This window comes from Panthera onca, chromosome F1 (assembly GCF_046562875.1).
Source record: "Panthera onca isolate mPanOnc1 chromosome F1, mPanOnc1 haplotype 2, whole genome shotgun sequence".
Classification (NCBI taxonomy): Eukaryota; Metazoa; Chordata; class Mammalia; order Carnivora; family Felidae; genus Panthera; species Panthera onca.
Window position 1 is genome coordinate 32,391,926 of NC_138355.1, and position 20,124 is coordinate 32,412,049.

General features: G+C 41.7%; 1 protein-coding gene across 9 annotated transcripts in view; it reads left to right on the forward strand.

Annotated features, from left to right (window-relative positions):
- Positions 1–20,124, forward strand: part of LOC144614886 (uncharacterized) — a 171,944-nt gene that overhangs the window by 25,030 nt on the left and 126,790 nt on the right. Inside the window, exon 5 of one of the 9 annotated variants that reach the window (XR_014136429.1) lies at positions 6,360–6,530. The exons of 7 other annotated variants lie outside the window; for them this stretch is intronic. The gene's annotated coding sequence lies outside the window, so the exon portion shown is untranslated. Of the gene's footprint in view, positions 1–213; positions 4,321–6,359; positions 6,531–20,124 lie in introns of those variants that run through there. One more of the 9 variants, XR_013553158.2, reaches the window with a different exon arrangement.

Consider the following 20,124-nt stretch of genomic DNA (forward strand, 5'->3'; position numbering starts at 1 on the left):
GGACCAGTTCTTTGTAAGGGAGTGTATGCAGAAGTACTGTGCCTCCTTTGGTCCACGGAGTTAAGAGTGTGTGTACGTTTTCCCTGTTTCTGTCTCCTCTTCGTCCATAGGGATCTTGCAGGACATGTGTTCCGGATGGTGTGGCTACAAGATAGAAGCCACTCAGCCTACAACGTGAACAAGAAATAACCTGTATTTTGTCATATTCTCCAGGGTTGGGGAGTTGTTTGTTACCGAAACATACCTATCGCATTCTGCCTGTACTCAAAGTGTTTCATCAGGGAGGAATTCAGTGCAAGGAATTCGAGGACTCCAAAACCAGAATCACTGGGAGAGCCAGGGAATGAAGGGAAATCTGAAGTGAAGGCACCACCAGGACGTCAGCTTGCCACCGATGATCTCAGCTCCCTGCAGCACTGATGGGGGAGAGGCCTAGGAAGAAGCCCTGAAGCTGACACGGAACCCCCCCCACCCCATGTCTGCAGTCTGTTAGTGCCCACACACCTGCTTGTAGCTACAGATAGAGAAAAATGGCTTTTGCCTCCCGCCTCCAATGATTGCAAGAGCATCTCTCAGTGGGAGGTGGTACTGAAAACCCTACTGCCAAAGGAGCCTGGGGATGTCATCGCCAGGCTTTTAGCCATTATGGTACAGAGGACAGAGGTGGTGCCTCCTGAGTCTCGACAAAAAGTGTCAGGCACAAATGCTCCTCGTCCTTCCCATGAGAAATCCAAATGGTCATCCCTCCATAACCCATTTTCTCTTGACTCTTGAGGGCAGATCTTACTCCATTCTTTATCCCCCGATGCCAGACAAGACCAAACAAAAAATTGTTCTGAAGTGATTTGGATGGAATGACAATAGAATGAGTAGCAAATCAGAAAGTTGTCTCCGTGTATTTAAATTAGGTTTCAAGGTCTTGTGCCCATGGAATCTGATGATTCTCCCTAATGACTGCCCTAGTTTCTTCCCTGGCTTAAGCTCTTTCCCCTCCTAGTCTGCTCAGAGTGAAGAGCTTCTTGTTCAACAAGTCACCTTAACCTTGAGCTCTGGGTCCTATCCACATAGGCAAAAAGAGGAGGCTTTGATAATGGGTCTGGTAGAGGCTGTCTATATTCTCTCTCTCTCTCTCTCTCTCTCTCTCTCTCACACACACACACACACACACACACACACACACACACACATGTTTTAAACTGAAGTATCATGTTGGTTTTGCAGAGTTAGTCCAAGTATTTCCGTATTTTATTCACTTGGTCTGAACATGACTTTTGTGCTCTGGCAGAGCTAGGACATCTTTGGGAAGGTGAGGTTTATGAGTTCACATTGGGGCAGGGTGGGGAGTATTCTGTAAGTGAGGAGAGGGTGGGGTAGACTCGGGTGTTAGCCCGAGAAAAAGATACTCAGGAAAGGGAAGGCCAGACCTTGATGTGGTTTTACCTAGAAAGGCACCAAGTTAAAACTCTGTGGAAGATTAAAGACATCCTCTTGATATTTTCATTTTCCTCATCAAAAAAGGGTAAGACTATTGTGCCTATGGTAAAAATAATAGTAGAATGACTCAGACTTATTTACAACCATCAAAGAAATGGAAGATATGGATCATGTCACTAATTAATCTTTTTATCATTATAAAGTGGTGACTGTATCTAGCTGAAGCGTTGTGTGCATAATAGCACAATTATGGGGGATGTGATGATGTAATAGCGGCTAGTGCCCAGTATTTAGCCTCTCTTTCCATTCCCACCCACCATGATCTCTGGCTATATTTAGTTGTTTTACACAGTGTACCTGGAGCAAAGTCTATTTTACAAAATTCAAAGAATGGAGAGAAGAGATAGAGTCTTCACAGAAAAACCAGGCTCCACAAAATCTGTTTCCCTTGGTTACTCATGTTCCTTCTTGGTGAATATATTTTCTTCTACTTTGCACCCAGAATCATGGATGGAACACAATCATGAGTTTATTTTGTGTAAAGGGAAGTAGAGCATTGAGCAATCATCTAATGAATGCAGTCAAGATGGTTAGTGAATCTGGAAAATTCCACTCTCAAAAAAAAAATTACTTTCTCTACTCTGTAGCAGATTTCCTCTTGGCCTTAATTATCCACAGAGTTGTCCAATTTTCTGATAGTCTTTACCATTGTTGACATCACCTTAATAATTTATTTAATGGATTTATTTGGGTTCATTTGGGAAGCCTTTATTCTAAGTGGCTGCTTTTATAAATCGTTCAATAAGCATTGAACACTATTCCAGTTATCTGTTGCTGTGTCATAAACTACCCCCAAACCTGGTGACTTAAGGAGACACTTCATTATTGTCATTCTTGATTCTTACGGTTGATGGGCTCAGCCAAGCAACTCTTGCTTGAGTCCCTCATATGGATGAAGTCTGATGGTAGCTGGGGCTGGAGTCAGCTAAATGTTTCCTTATTCATGTCTGGCTTCGGGCTCCTCGGGAATCTTTTTTGCTCCCCATAGCTAGCTTGGGTTTCCTCAGAGCCTGTTGGTCTCTTGGTAATCAGCCTTCTTACATGACCGGCTTCCTCACGTGCAAGTGTTCTCAAATCCAGGTGCAAGTTGCAAAGCCTCTTAAGACCTAGCTTTGGAAGTCATGCGGGTGACTTCTACTTTCTGCTTGTTGAAGCAGTCACCAGCCATCCCAGATTCTAAGAGATGGAGAAATGGAGTCCACTCACAGTAGGGGAATGGCTGGTGCATTCAAAGAAGGAAAGAACTGATGGCGGTCATCTTAATGACAAGCTACTATAATTATCTACTATGCAACAAATACTATGATGGATACTGGAGAAATGTGTTGAGCTAAACAGGCACAGCCTCTGCCCTTGTGGAGATTCAAATCCATCTTAACTTTAGGTTGACTTGACAGTTTCCACAATCCACTGCTGAGCAGTGCCAAGTGTATTTGGCTATTAAACTGGTAAACACTAACAGGATAATTTGTGGCCTGGTCATTAGCTGACTTTCTCAATAACCAAACTGAATGGAATTTGTGATTCTCTTATCCATAGCTTGGTGATCAATTTGATGAGCTGATTGATCCATGCATTCTTTTTTTTTAGTAAAAAAAATTTTTTTAATGTTTATTTATTTTTGAGAGACAGAGAGAGACAGAGTGTGAGTGGGGGAGGGGCAGAGAGAGATCGAAAGACACAGAATCTGAAGAGGCCCCAGGCTCTGAGCCATCAGCACAGAGCCCGACGCAGGGCTCAAACTCACAAGCTGTGAGATCATGACCCCAGCTGACGTCGGATGCTCAACTGACTGAGCCACCCAGGCGCCCTGATCCATACATTCTTTAACGCATCATCTGAGCAAGGTTGGGATACCATCTGGTGCTTAACACATTGAGTTCCTGCTGTGCACAGAGGCTGAAACTAACTTTTAAAACTTGTGATAGGGAATACATAAGATACTGAAAAGCCAGATTTTGCTCCCGGTAGAGCTTCCATTCCTTTTGGAAGTTCGATCGGGAGCAGGTGGAGCAACTCATGACAATTACAAAGCAAGATGTGGGACCGAGAAAACGCAGGAGAAACTAGACAGGAGGTATCTTTCCATTTCCCTCCTGACGATCGTCTTTTGGAGAGACAGAGAATTGATTATTTGCCTCAGCTTTCTTCTGTTTGGTGTCATTAAAGGAAGGTGATCTAGGTTTGTTAAGTAAAAGGAGATTTCAGGACAGGAATGTTGACAGAAGAATTGGTGGTGTTCAGCAATTCTCAGGTCTTATCGTTTTTGGCATAGTTTATGGCCATTTCGCGGTAACAGCTCTGAGGGGCTGGGGGAGGCGGCTCGTGATGACACAAGAGATCCCTTGACATTTTGGAAACAAAGGTCAGAGCCTGAAAAGGTCCCAGAGCAGGTAGAATTCCTGTCCACACTTGTGAAGTTCTCTCCCATAAAGCTGGTATCATGTTGTGCCTTCTTATGTTATGTCTGTGTATCTATGTTATCTCACATAGTACGGAAGGACTATACAGGGAATATTTTAAGTAAAACAACAACAATGTAATACATGCTTTGCCTTCCTTACCTAGATGCTTCAAGCAAAGCTAAATTTTGGCTTAACTGTCACATAACAAGGTTCCTCTATCAACCCATTAACTTTAACTTTGTAATTCATACTTTATCAGTGTGGATACTTTTCTCACACTAGTGAATCTTGTGTCCCCTGGGTATAATTTGCTAAGTTAAACTTCTTTCCATTTCTCGTGCCAATTTATTCATCTATCTGAAATGTCTGTCCCTACTTCTCTGGAAATTCCTAATAAATTTTAATTATATCCTTCTCTTTATTCGGTCAGTGCATACTTATTTGAGGTGTTTTTGGGTTACGTCGTTATTTTGTGTCTGCTGATACATATATCACTTTACAAATTTTCATGGGCACCTGATTAGCCCAACTTCTTATCAGGTGGTAAACTGAATGGCAGGAGTTTCCCTATACATACAAACATAGATATACATATGGATGGTATCTGTATGCATACATACATACACAAGAGACATCTCCTGACAGCTAATTTATGTGCTTCATTCTCCACTTTACTTTTGTCAAAACCAAACAGGCTACGGAGCACCGGAGGGTTGGGAGGGAGGTCTTGGTTGGTTAAGCAACTGATTTTGGCTCAGGTCATGCATCTCGTGGTTTGTGAGTTTGAGCCCAGCATCGGGTTCTCTGCTATCCGATCTGCTCTCAGCCCACTTTGGATCCTCTGTCCCCCTCTCTCTCTGCCCCTCCCTTGCTCTCTGTCTCTGTCTCTCTCTCTCTCTCAAAAATAAACATTAGATTAAAGACAACAAAAACAACAAAAAGAAGCGGACTATTTTGTAATTACCTGATGAGCCGGATCAATACATACGTCTAGTGGATTATTCTGATTTTGTAATCACTTTTACTGCTTATTCCCAAGGATGAAAATAATCTAAATTATTGCTCATCTTTTCCTCTGGGAACATTGTTTTTCATGAATTCATGATAAACATAAGTACCTGAGCTGTGTCAGTACCTGTGATTGTTTGTGGCAAAAGTGATTTTTTTCTTGAATTATAGAAGTCTTACTCCTCAACTTGAGGCTACCAAGCCTTTGAAGTTCCATGTCAACCTCGTGGGAGTTTATCAAGTTTTTTTTCTTAATTGGTCTTGAGGGGGTCGTGAACATGACTTGGAGGATGTAAGCCCTTCCTCTATAATGTCTAGCTATCGTCCTGCTCTGACTTCCCAGATGAATATACAGTGCAAGTAGAAACTTGGTCTTGGCCTCAGGAAAAATCTCCTACCATGTGTGGTCCCCCCTCTTCCTCTTTCTAACCAGTTGGCTCTCCCTAAGACCTTTCTATATACCAAGTTTGGTGCTGCTATGGCATATTCACTACATAAGGGGCATCCCAACTTGTCTGATTTTAGGGCCACCAGGAACCGTTTTCTATCTTTCAAATATCATAAATTATTTTGACATTCCTGATATTACATTAACGTGAAATAAAGCTTTCTTCTCATAATTATGCATATACTTAAAATGCAAATCCTGCTGGAAGCATTAATCTAATGATGGGTCCTCATTCGTATAAGATGATAATGACTGATGGCAGATCTTTTTTCGAAAATGGGTTTTGATTAGGGCGAGGTGGTGATTGAGTTTGGGACAGTGGTGGGTCACTGCATTCTTCTTAAAGCAGTGTGTTCAGAAGTAGAATATCCAGGCCCCATGGAGAATCCCAAATGATCCCGTCATGTGCAGAAGGAAGATATTAAATCTTCTATTTGCTTTATTTTTAAAATTCCATCTTAGGTAAAGATTTTTTGAGATATATAATATATATTTGGGGGATACATACATAATATATATTTAAGTAAGCTCTAGGCTCAAGGTGGGGTTGAATTCATGACCCTGAGATCAACTGATGCCCTACCAACTGAGCCAGCCAGGTGCCCCAGGGTGTGTGTATTTTTGATGCACACGATCCAGTAATATGCATGGAACTTATAAGTAAAAGTACACAAATTGGATATGTCTCAAATAGTTTTATCGATAGAACTATGTGACCTAAAAGTTTAGCAACTAGTGCTTACACAGGGTAAATGTGGATAAAGTTTTCACGATGCTGCATGGAGGAACAGGAAATAGCTACAGAACAAGTGTTTGCAACCTTAGAATCCTGACTGCAGTTATTACTGGTTTCAGTTATTTGATCAATAGGGAGTTTACTAACTCTCAACCTGACGCCAGACAGTCCCTTTTAAGATGTCAAGAAATTGCTCAATTTTAGGATGTTGACCAAAGAAAGTAGATTTTGATCATGCTTCCCCCCCACCCCCATTTGTTTTCTCAAGGGTCTCAAGGGAACAGAAAGTTTTGAGAGAGTTTACTGTTTGTGCAAGATGACTCGTTGAGTAAAGAAGTCCAAAGGTTATTATCTGCAGAACAAATAAAGCCTGGGCAAAGGTAACTGTAACGAATGTCTCCCACCTTGTCCCTTTAGCCCGTCTAAGGGGATATTTGCGCCAACGATTGCATAACCGAGAACCAAATCTATGCATGTCAAATGGAGAGGAGGCACATTTTAAACTCCTACTGGTTAAACATAGTCACTGACTTTTATTCTTCTTAGTTTGACAGGCAATTGAACGTGGTGTCTATGCAAAAATCATATGAAAAGTCTATTTGTTGATGAGAGTTTTTCTAAATATTCAGGTGTTGCTTGTCAGTGTCAGAGTAGCTGAATTAGAATTTTTTTCTCCTTCTCCCAACATAGACACAACACAACTCTTGACAAATACTAAAATAAGTTTACCAATTCCTGGCTAATCTGGACTTTTCTGTTGGTGGTGATTAATGATGTCAAGGACGATTGGATTGTTCTTATGAGTACTCCATAGTAATTACAAGTATTCAGACTGGACGAACATACAGTGTGGGGATCAACGAGTCTTTTAGAAGATAGTATCCAATCCATAAATGTTGATGGGAAAGTGGGAGGTGACTGAGCGGTTGAGGTTAAGAGCTTACTATTGGAGGGGAAAAAAAGAACGATGCTTTGGGTCTCAGAGATTCATACTGACCACATATTTACTGAATCATTTCTCTTTATTTTGACTCCTTTTTTGTTGTTGCTTTTGTTGAAACTTGATGTCTGTAAAGCCAATTAAAGAGGCATTTTATATAGGACAGTCATGCATTGTTGATAATGAATGAGCCAGAAGCCAGTTATGGAAGCCGAGTAACTTAAAGAGTTGACCTCTAATTTTTTTAAAGTTATTAAAAAAATTTTTTTCAATGTTTATTTTTGAGAGAGAGAGAGAGAGTGCATATGAGTAGGGGAGGGGCAGAGAGAGGGGGAGACACAGAATCCGAAGCAGGCTCCAGGCTCTGAGGTGTCATTGCAGAGTCTGAGACCGCCTCAAACCCACAAATCACGAGATTGTGACCTGAGCCAAAGTCAGGTGTTTAACTGACTGAGCCACCCAGGTGCCCCGACCTCTAGCTCTAAAATTAGGTACTGGAGAAGTTTATAAACTTTCTCCAAGTATGTTTATTATCCAAGAATTATTTTCTCAGAGAAATATTTTTTTAAGTTTATTTTTTTTTGAGACTGAGAGAGAACATAAGCAGGGGAGGGGCAGAGAGAGTGGGAGAGAGAATCCCAAGCATCTATATGCTGTCAGCAGAGCCGGATGTGGGGCTTGATCTCACGAACTGTGAGATCGTGACCTGAGCCAAAATGAAGAGTCAGACACTTAATCGACTGAGTCACCTAGGCACCCCTCAAAGAAATATTTAAGAAAGAGTTTAAACATGAAGAACAAAGCAATCAGAGTGAGATCCTCTGCCTAATTTTTAGATGGCTAAAGAAATCCTAATTGATTTGATGTATTGTATGAAATCCACACAGAATTGTCTCTGTCCATGTGAGTATGTATGGATACACAGGTAATCAAAACTAGTTGGCAACTAGATTATCTGAGTTTATGAGCATAATTGTTTTAGAGGAAAAACCCCACAATTTTCCCGTATGGAAAAGACAAATTCCAATTTCTAAGCCTAAGCCCTGCTATGACCTATGGCTTGGAATTTCACTCATGACCAGCTATTCAAGTGGAAAAACTAATTATAGTATAAGTTTAGCTTAGACATTTGGAAATACTTCTACAGACAGAGACACTGAGCTGAGTTGTAAAGCTTCAAGACTCTTTCAAAGTCGAGTAGACAATTATCTTTCTGAGTCTGAAAATTTGATGTTTGGAGGGTCCATCAAACTCTAGGGTTTTTTAGGCCATCCAGCCAGGGCTTAGAACATCGAGCGTGTGAATTGTCTGTTCTGCCTTTAAAAGGAGCTACTTTTTTTTTTTATTATTAAATATTTTTATTAAAGTTTAGTTGTTTATTTTGAGGAGGGTTGCAAAGAGAGAGGGAGAGAGAGAGAGAATCCCTAGCAGGTTCTTCACTGTTAGTGCAGAGCCCAATGTGGGGCTCGAACTCATGAACCATGAGATCATGCTATGAGCCAAAACCAGAGTCCGACACTGAACCGACTGAGCCACCCAGGCGCTCCTTTCCTATGTTTATTTATTTATTTTTGAGAGAGATAGAGATAGAGATAAGGAGATAGAGAGCGCACGCACAGATGTGAGCAGGGGAGGGGCAGAGAGAGAGGGAGAGAGAGAGAATCCCAAGTAAGGTCTGCACTGTCATTGCTCAAACTCAGGAACCATGAGATCGTGACCTGAGCGGAAACCAAGAGTCGGATGCTTAACCGACTGAGCCACCCAGGTGCCCCCAAAGGAGCTACTTTCTGAGGAGTGTTGGTGACTGTGGAGACTTGTGAACGTTGAGGGATAATGGGAGCCTCATGACTAGAAGTGTCAGCAGTTTGTGATTGAAAAATGGGCTTCGAAAACTGCAGAGCCCATTAAATCAGTCAATCAATAATAATAAAAACAATAATTATGAACCCAAGAACGTTAAGGCATTTGGTGAAGAAGATGACAGAATGGAAGAGAAAAAAAAAGAGAGAGACAGAGCCAGAAGGACAGAGATGAGAGAGCCAGAGCCCGAGCGCACAGGAGGCACACGGCTGGCGGGCTGTAGGTGCAGAGGGCCTGGTTTTCCAATCTGGCGCTGGGCTTGATGAGTCTGTTTATTCAGCTATGGTATCAGACGTTCCCTTTTCCTGCCCGAAGAAGTCCCCTTTGAAGAACTGCTCTGCTGGGGAGTAGTTTCCCCTTGGACGGGTTACTCCTGTTTGCAGACCTAAAGGAAAAGACCTGGAAAGGCCACAAGAATGTTCTTTAAAGTGATATTCCAGCTCCACGTGAGGGGAGGATGAATAGCAGCGAAAGATTTATTTCCCGGTTGAGGTATTTTTTTCCCCTCTCCAGTGAATTTAGCAGTGAACAAAGGTGTCACATGAATGCGACGGGGGTCAGCTGTACTCGGGCACCTCCAGGTCTGTGGAGTGGGGTGGGAGAGCAGGAGCATGTCAAGCTTCTGTAGGCCTGGAGAGAGCGAGGGCACACCTGCGAGAGTCGGAGGGAATTCAGTGGGGCCTGCGGCCTGGCCTGGCAAGTCTGCATCCACAGAGGACTCCACGGCGGTGACTTATCAGGGGACTGGCCTCCGCTTTCACAGCGAAGCAGCCGAGAGAACTTTAGTGAATCGGGCGACAACATTTCATAACCAAATCGGGGGATTCAGAGGTTGAAATTTTTACTTTGGGGCCTTAAATATTAATTTCTTACAGTTCAGTGGCACTTTTTACTTTTCAAAGAAGTTTTTCATCTAGCCCTCACATTAACCCTGTGAAATAGCCAGGGTAGATGTCAGTATCCTGAAGTTTGCTCTTTGGAAGAGGCTGTGGCCAAAGAAAGACATATCGTTACCTAGCTCATCACCAGCAGGGGCAGGGACGACCACCCAGGTCTCTTGACTCCTGGACCAGGTCTCTCTTTTCTCTGTGTTCTTGCGACCTATACAAAGTGATGATGGGAGTTTCAGAAAAAAAGGAAGGTGACATTCTCCATCTCCTCCCAGGCATGTAGAAAGTTACTGTGACTTTGAAGCCACTGCTTTGCTGTGTCCAAATTCTCTCTCCGGGACTGGCCTTAGGGAGGAGATTCAAAGTGAAACCTTCAGAGGGGGAAGTCTCATATTCTAGTCACTGTGGCTGCCCATGCCTCTGGTGGATTTGTTCAATCTTTGCCTGTACCACATAAAACAGGAGCTCTCCAGAATGAAAGGGGTTCTTTGTTCCATCTCTGAGATGAACCCTTTGAGTAAGAGATGCCACTTCCCGGTGAGGTCTGGCTTTCCAGGAGCGGGGACGGGACCCACACGCTCCCCTTGATTCCTGGCCGATCCTCAATGACTCACGGTGACTCTGGGACCTGGACGTGAGGTTCACGCAGAAGGGAGCCTGGAGCAGTACAGGTGCTCCACAGGGAAACTCAATGAGGTCTTACTTAAGTGCTGCCTTTTCTACTTGGCCAACACAGAGCCTTGTATTTTATCTACTTCCGGATGTTTGCCTTCTTTCTACATGTAGATATGCGGTCGCCCAACCTTCAGCCGTATCTTCTCATTATTTGCATCCTCTAAGACTAGTTTAAAATTTCTGATGAATGAACCGGAAGCCATTTTCAGCCGAGCACTTATTCCAGTGCCCCTCCTCCGCCTGTGGTTCAAATCCAAATCACCAGGGCAACAGGCGTGCGTACTTGGAAATGAGTCTCGAGACGCATCTCGTGTGCACCAAACTTTGAGAATTATCGCTTTGTCCCCTTTCTCCTTAGCTTCCAGAGCCCTTGGTGACTGCGTGGTGCTACCGGCACAAAGACAATCTCAGATTTGTGTGATGGTTCCTGATTCACAAGGCTTATTTCGCGGGGTTTGTCTAATTTAATCCTAATGTCGTGGGGGTGAACTTAATAACAGCCCTATGACGTGGATCCTTTTGTCCGCTCGCTTTACAGATGAGGAGCCAGAGGAGTGAGGGGGTTTGGATCACGTAGCTAGTTCCTTGGCAGAGCCTGTGTTCGTCCCAAGTCTTGTGATTCCACGTGCCCTGTTCTTTCCCCCACAACCCCTGTGGCTCTGTACCTTTGTGGACATTGCTCTTCTTTGTGTGGAAAGTGTTGTTCTCAATAAAACTTGCCGTCCACGTAGCTGGGGACACTTACCATGATACATATGAAGCCAGGGGAAGCCAACACCATGTGTATTCCTAATGAAGCCTATGGTGGGATAAGTGGCTAAGACTGATAAGGAAGTATCCTTTCATGCAAATATTAGGGTGCAACATTGTCATTCAGTGTCCAATTGGAAAAGCAGAACTGGGACCTAGTGAGAGATGAGGGTCCTTCCAGAGAAGGACAGGCTGGTTGTTGACCTGTGATTAAATTATATTCTCCTGACTTCATTTAGCCAGGAACGGAGAAAGGGTGGGAAGCAGGCTGAGCGGGGACTCTAGATCACAGAGCAGGTGACCTAGCGTCCCCGGGATGGTCAGGCCAGCTCTACTGGGGTTGGCCGTTTTAGATATCTGTGAGGTTCACGGCTAGGGCCACACAAGACGACGAGGAAGTGGTGTGGGTGTGTAGAATGCCACGAAGGCGAGCGGGTCTCATCTCATTTCATTCGAAGGGTTCCGAACACTCCAAAGTTCAAGATAGTGTGTAGCCATGATTTCAATGGCAATGTAATGGTTGCTAGAGTATGCTGAACAAAATTTTCTGGGCGGGGGGGCTCTTTACTCTTTGATTAGTTGCAACATACAGACAGCCATCAGAAACTGAGACTTGTCAACTGAAAGAAAAGGTGGGTCTGAAACTTCTGCTAGAGCCCAGTTCTCTCCCACTTAGCTGGGGAAGGACCTCTTCTTTAATCATGGAGTAACAGATGATTGATATGACTGTACCCTGATTAGAAAAGGTTTCATTTTACTTGTGCATGGTACATGGAATTAGTTAAGGGTTGCATAGGAAAAGAAGTGATGGACTATTGTTCACATTAAATTATAATGACAGCCTTCCTAACCACTGTGTATTTATTATGTAAGAAAAGAAAATGTCTAGTAAAATTCTGTATAGGTTAATAACACCTTCATAATATACTCCTTCTTTTCTATTGACTTGAATAGCCCTCCTACTGACTTTTAATGGATTATTAGAGTTAATTACATCAATTGCAATATAATTGATTCTTAAATACTATGTAGAAACCTCATACAATTATGGAAAAACAAAAGTTATCTAGACATCTCAGATCAAAAAAGATTTGGAATTCCTGCACATTTAATTTCTGATAATCACTAGTCAGTTTGGACATTAAGATTGCATGGTGTCCTGTTTTCTCTTTGCTAGGTTTTGACAGAATTGATAGTTTTACAACATTTAACTCAATACGCATGGAAATATAAGATTAAAGCTGTGAATGGAATTTTTTTTTCTAAAAAAGAAATCACTTCATGGCTTAAAAGCTGAAATGTGTTACCTGCCTAACACTGACAGAAACAAACTCAAGTGAAAATCAAAAGTGGATTTGATGTTGAGTTTTAGAAATCTCTTCTCCACAGGTGTAAAGATACCTGTGGGTCTTAGGGTTTGTCACCCAAGGGCTTTAAAATATGACAAGAGGATGATTTGTGCCTAAAGGGGCCAAAAAAATTCCTTGCATCTCATTACCTGGTCACGGGCTATGTGTTCTAATGTCAAAACCACTGGTTGAAAAGTGAAGCATCGCTAATATCTGTTATTTGATGTCATACACATCAAAAGGTATTCCTATAATAGGTGGTATGAATGCAACCTTTTCATTTTTAACTGATTTGGGGAAGCTAGTTTGTGGGTATTGACACAGTTATCAGTGTGAGTTTTCTAAAAGACTCTGCTGCTTCACTGACACGGATTTCTAGATCATTCTAAAATGGTTGACAAGGAAACGTGCAGTGGGTAGGTCCCCGGAATGGGAATCAGCAAACCTGATGTTTTCTGTTGCTACTTAGCTCGATGATTTAACCTGAATAGGCCTTCATGTTCTCTTCCATAAAATGAGGGGGGGAGCCTCTAAGCTTTTCTTACTGCGAATCTCCTGCCCTTGAACTCTCGTAATCTTATTTTCTATTTGATTCTTAATATGACCTACCATATCAATATGTATGTTGTGCATATCGATGTGCCTTACATGTATATGGCCATATGTCTCATCTGGTTAACTAGATTATAAATTTCCAAGGACAGAGACCATGCCACAAGTTACCTCTGTAGGCTCATAACATACACCATGGTATCCTAGTACAGAATGGCTACTGTTTGGTTGGCTGAGCAGCCAATCAAAAGGACATATTTCCATTTACCCCCCTGCAAGTCTTTGATATAAAAAGAATAATGGCAAAATATCCCACCTATGTCTTATGATAGTCTAGCTTTTCAAAGTATTGTAAAATATTTTGTTTCATGAAACTTTGTGCTCTAAATCAGATGCACTTATGATGTAAAATTCCATTCAGTTTTTTAAATCAATTACCGGGCAATCCCGGTAATAGACCTTGAGCAGTCTATTCTAAAGTTCATCCGGAAGAGCAACCACGTGACGATAGCCATGGGAAACAAACAAACAGTTAAAATGAGTGAAGACTTACCCTAGTGGTAGTGGCAGTGGTCAAAAGAACCACTCATCTTAAGCAGTAAACAGTTGTGATACCATTACCGCACAAGCACAGCGATAGAGAAATCAAATAATGAAAAAAGATTGCAGTCCAGAAACAGAGCTAAGACTACAGGGGAATTTAACAGATAACATGGAGACCTTTCGAATCAGTGGCTGAAAAGCGGACTGCTCAGTAAATGGCATTGGGACAGCCGGCTCTCCATCTGGACTCATACCATACACAAAAGTAAATTCCAGATGGAATAAAGCTCTAAACATAAAAATCAAATCTATACAAGCATTGGAAGAAAATATGAACGAAATCTTTTTTTTAAATAATCTTGGATTAGAAATTCTTTGTAAAAACAAGATGGGAGGGAAATCCAGAGATCATTAAGGAAAACCCGAGTTTGTAAAAAAAAAAAAAAAACATTATAAAGAAAGTTAAAAGAAAAATGACAGATTGGGACAAAATATTTGAATTACACATTACAGAATAAAGGATGTTCAGTCCATTATTTAAAGAGTGCTCCCAAGTTAATGAGAAAAATATAAATAATGTACTTGAAAATGGCAAAAGATATAAAATAAGCAATTCTCAGGAGAAATTGCCAATGGCTAACAAATCGAAAAATATCGATCCCATTAGTTTTAAAGAAATATACAGTGAAGAACATGAGCTGCCATTTTTTTACCTATCAGATTGGCAAAAAACTAAGGGAGCTGATTTGATATATCAGTTAAAATGAATGAACCTACTGTATAGACCGTCAAGAATAGATGTCAGTAATATATTGCTAAATGAAAGAAGCAAGTTGTAGGACATCGTACATTATATCACGTCACTTTCATAACGCTTTTTAAAAAGCAAACATGAATGAACTTTGTTAATTATTTATGCATTACAAAGACACAACATTGTCTTGTATAGTCGTTATCTCTTGGAGTGGCTACAGCAAGTATAAGTATACAGCTCTAATCTTTGGATTACTTTCCTGCTGGAAAACGTTCTTTTATTATGCTTTATTTAACACCCATCAAGCTGAGTAACTGATCTTTAGGAGACAGTGTTACAAGTCATTAGTTCAGGGGTATAATTGAATTGAGTATTACATTAATATAGTGCAGTATTTTATGGAATTTCAGTCAGCTCCGATTAAATTCTTCAAATCAATCCTGTTGAATTGGGTTATTTAAAGAGGGTTCTGGCCCTAACTCATGGCTGTGGTAGGATCTTGTCAGGACTCCTTCAGTCTTTAGGTTCTCAGGTTTTGTGCAAGGGCTGAGATAGAACTGCCTCCTCCATCAGCTGTGATATCATTCTAAATGACATCCAAGGACGCTCCCCACCTGCCCCAGGAACACTCAGTTAACTACATCACAACACCACGGAACCCAGGCCATCAGCGGGGTTGGAGCATGTCAATGTAAATAAAGTCTTGTGATTAGTTTGAACTTGCTTCCAAGTTGTTTGTTAGCAAGGAGTTAACAAGTTCAGACCTTTGGTCGTCTGGGTCTTTAAGGAAAGCTTTTTTCCCCATTCCAATGACTTCCTGTTCATGGGAAAATGAGAGGAAATGAACCTCTAACAGAAGGATGGACCCACCCTTTTCCAGTCGTGTGGCTTAATTTGTCAGGTGTAATATTGGCACCTGGTGGCTTGTATTGGCTTCCTGCCCACCCTTGCTGGGGAAGTATCCACATACTTGCAATAGGCGGTAGAAGACTTCAAAGCCATTTGTAAGAGAAAGGATATTGTCATTAAAGAACTTAATGGTGAATACTCCCATTTAGTGATGTCAAGATAAAAGGAAAATTTTAAAAACACATTATCTAGAATTTTTTTTTCTGATGTATCATAGGACCTGTTTAAACAGAGTAATGTGGTTGGTTTAATAACAATATATTTTCAAGGATATATATTTATTGACCGGGTGTTTAGTTTTCCTGTTTTCGAGAAATTAGCAGAGGTCTCAATTATTTATAAGAAGATAATGAATTGCTTCTTTCTGGCTATAATTCTCTTTGCTCAAATTCACCTTTAAATAGGTACTCTCTTTGTGTCTACTAATGGAATCGTTTCCTTTGAATCAAAAGGGAACACTACAATAATATCAAGTGGATCTGATAAATGAAAAAGGATGATATGGGTTTTCAGAATTCATTAGGAATTTTGGATGGGCACAGCTGGTTCAGTTCCATACCTCTCAATTTTCAGCTAGAAATAATTACTGCCTTTTGAACAATGGTATAGTTAATTGTCCAGCAATTCAAGGTAAATTTGTCTATGAATGAGGATTAACCAGACTATAATCAGTGGCCATTAAACCATAATGAATTCTACATAACAATGGAACTTATTTTAGTTTTTTAAAATTAATGTAAACTACATTGGCTTAGTAGATCTAAACTCTCATGGCAGAGTCAGCATTCAGGGATATGGAGAACAAGAATGATTAATCTCCCTAAAGCGTATGTTCGTGTCTATCGCTTGTAAACCTTAATCGGTTAATTGTCATCAAATGATTAACAAGTTTTTATTAAGTTTGTATTGGCCCAACACAGTATCACAAAGTTTTATAAGCCATCGATTGAAGAGGTATTTGTTGAATGTCTATTCTGTCGAAGAGTGTAGAGTTGGATTTACCCTGGCAGAGACAGAAGACTTCTGTAGGGGGAACACCGAGGGTACGTTAAGGTCCCTCAACCGAGGAGCTGGTGGCAACTTTCCACAGATCTTTCCCTCTTTTACGGTCTACATGGCTGGCAATCCTGAGACACACGAATAGTTAGAAATAGCATATTTTGTTCTATAAACTGTAAATGGGGTGGGAGTTCGGAAAAGAGGAGATCGATGTTGATTGAACAGCCTTTGAGGAAGATGTTAGTTTACTGAATCTTAAGGGTGAGTAGTATTTAGATAGCCAGAGAGGAAAACAGTGGACTTTTAAGCAAGTGGGAGCTAGGCATGAATGAGTAGTTCCTTTGGTAAGCACAGAAGACTGCAGGATTGCCTGCAGGTTCCTGTGTGGTGAGAAATAGGGTGGTTCACTTTGGTAGCAATAATATGAAAGTTCTTGTAAGCTCAGTAGGGGAATTTAGGATTTGAAGTATGAGGCGGGGGCGGGGTAATGTGATTTGAATAGTGATCTAGGAAGGTTTTTCTGGCAGTTATTTATAGGATGACTATAACAGGGGAGAGGCCGTCAAGAGGGAGATTTGTTAGGGGACTCCTGTGAGAGAGGGTTAAAAAACAACTCCAGATGGTGATGGTGGGAGGGCTAAAGAGAAATCAACTCAAAGGACATTTGAAAGGAGGGAAGGATGGGCCAGGGTGGCATTGCATAGAGGGTTTGGGAGAGGAAAATTAAGTCAAAGATAACCCCACGATTTCTACTGTAGAAGGCTGGATAATTGATAACACCACTGATCTCTTGATGAAAGAAAATACTGACTTCTATTTTTAGACAGGTTATACCTGGGATCAATTGGGATACCCGGTGGAACCATCCTATAGATAATTATAAACATGGGAGTAGTGAGTAGCCAAGGGGCCAGGAGAAGACACGAAGAATTGATGATGAAGAGCTCCATACTACCTGTAGATCCCAACCTCACAGCCTGATTTTCAAGGCTGCTGTCACCTAGCCCCATCCTACTTATTCAAATTCATCTTCAGCTATCCCGCATTCTGTGTACCTCCCCTCCTGGTCCAGTCAGTTAGCAAACTGCATTTGCTTTTTGGTCTTTGTGTTTAAATGCTTGCTCATTCCCTAAATGTCTAATTATTAACATCTCTCTGCGCATCAAGGCTGCTCAGGTCCTTTCCATGTGAAGATGTTTTTCAAAAACTCCAGTGCATACTCTTCTTTCTCTTTGTCAAACTCCCGTAGCGTTTACAGCATGCACTGTTTGTGAAGCACTTGATCACTTACATGTCTGTGTTCTTGTTTAATCAGGTCAAACACAAATACCTATCTTGTTTCGTTAGTAAAACTATAAATGCCTCGAGTGTAAGGATCAATGTTCCTCTTGCATCAGTTAGGAATTCTATTTTACTGTTAAGAACAGAAGCTCCCACACAGTGGCCTTAAGAAATTAGGAGTTTGATGTTTTTCTCGTTTATGAGAAGCATGAAGGCAGGTAATCCTAACCTGATTTGGCAAATCTTGATAAGAGCAGAGACCCAGCCTGCTCCTACCTTTCCACTGAGCCGTCCTTACCATGGATTTGTCACTTCAGAATCACAGGCTGACTGATCTTTTTCAAGTAAAGCATCTGAGCTGCAGATCGGCAGAAGGGGAAAGGCAGGGAATAAATGGGCTTTCCAACCTAATCAGCCCCACTTCTATTTTATGTTTAATGTTTATTTATTTTTTAGAGAGAGAGAGAGTGTGCGACCAGGGGAGGGGCAGAGGGAGAGGGGGACGACAGAGGATCCAAAGCAGGCTCTGTGTGACAGCAGCAAGCCCAATGCAGGGCTCAAACTCATGAACCATGAGATTATGACCTGAGCTGAAGTTGGGCGCTCAACCGACTGACCCACGCAGTCACACCTGTCCTACTTTCAGTATGCTTCCCTGGACACTCCATGACACAAGTACTGCTTATATTTTGCTGGTTGTCAGCAGTTGGATATATAGCCATTCCTGTTCGCAAGCAATGCTGCAAATATTTTTTTTTAGGTGGACATATTGCCTTCTCCAGAAAAATCTGGGTTATTTTAATGAACATAAGGGCTATTGACAACTTGGAGGCAACTAATTATCTGTGCTCTTTGTCTGTCTGTCTGTCTCTTTCATTCTGTCTCTGTCCCTAAATATAAATTCTTGTTTGGATACACGCACACACACACACACACACACACACGTAAATGGTGAAAGACAGAGATTATGCTATGTCTCTGTATCTTTACCTCTATTTGAATCATATAAATATATATGAATATATATTATAAATGTGCATATGCACATATGTATGCACACACACATAATAAAATGTTTTTGCACTTTGCAGAGATTCATTCTTTCTCTCTCTCTCTCTCTCTCTTTTTTTTTTTTTTTTTTTTACAAATTGAAGGTTTGTGGCAACCCTGTGTTGAGCAAGTCTGTCGGTACCACTTTTCCAACAATCTTTGTTCACTTCATGTCTCTGTGTCACATTTTGGTAATTCTTGCAATGTTTCAAAATGTTTCACTATTATTCTATTTAATATAATGATTTGTGATCAGTGATTTGGATGTTCCTATTGTAAGTGCTTTGGGACACCAGGAAACATGCCCATGAAAGACAGTGAACTTCATCGATAAATGTGTGTGTTCTGACTGCTCCACCCACCAGCCATCGCCTCGTGTCTCTCCCTCTCCTCAGGCCTCCCTATTCCCTGGGACGCAACGGTATTGAAATCAAGCCAGTTACTAAGCGGACAATAGCCTCTAAGTGTTCAAGTGAAAGGAAGAGTTGCAGATCTCTCACTTTCAGTGAAAGGCTAGAAATAACGAAGCTCAGAGGAAGGCATGTCAGCAGCCGAGATGGGCTGAGAGCTAGGCCTCTTGTACCAGTCAGCCAAGTTGTGAACGTGAAGGAAAAGTTCTCGAAGGAAATCAAAAGCGCTCCTCCAGTGAACACATGAATGAGAAGAAACGGAAACAGCTTTTTTGCTGATATGGACAGAGTTCGAGCAGTCCGCAATGAAGATCGAACGAGCCACCACATTCCCTTAAGCCAAAGCCCGATTCAGGCCCTAACTCTGTTCAGTTCTATGCAGGCTGAGAAGGGTGAGGAAGCTGCATAAGAAAAGTCTGAAGCTAGGCGAGGTTGGTTCACGAGGTTGAAGAAAGAAGCCGTCTCGCAACATCAAAGTGCAAGGTGAAGCAGCAGGTGCTGATGTAGGAGCTGCAGTAAATGATCCCGGAGATCCAGCTCAGAGAATTCATGAAGGCGGCTACGCTAAACAATGGATTTTCAGCGTAGACAGAACAGCCTTCTATTGGAAGAAGATGCCATCTAGGACTTTTCATAGCTAGAGAGGAGAAGTTCATACTTGGCTTCAAAGCTTCAAATGTCTTGTTAGGGGCTAATGCAGCTGGTTCCTTGAAGCTGAAGCCGATGCTCACTGACCATTCTAAACATCCCAGGAGTTTTTACTGTTTAGGATGGTAAGAATGATGCTAAATCTACTCTGCCCATATGCTCTGGAGAGAAAACGACAAATCCGGGATGACAGTGTATCTGTTTACAGCATGGTTTACTGAATGTTTTAACCCTACTGTTGAGACCCACGGCTCAGAAAAAAGATTCCTTTTAAAATATTACTGCTCAGGGCGCCTGGGTGGCTCAGTCGGTTGAGCGTCTGACTTCGGCTCAGGTCATGATCTCACGGTCCGTGAGTTCGAGCCCTGCATCGGGCTCTGTGCTGACAGCTTAGAGCCTGGAGCCTGCTTCGGATTCTGTGTC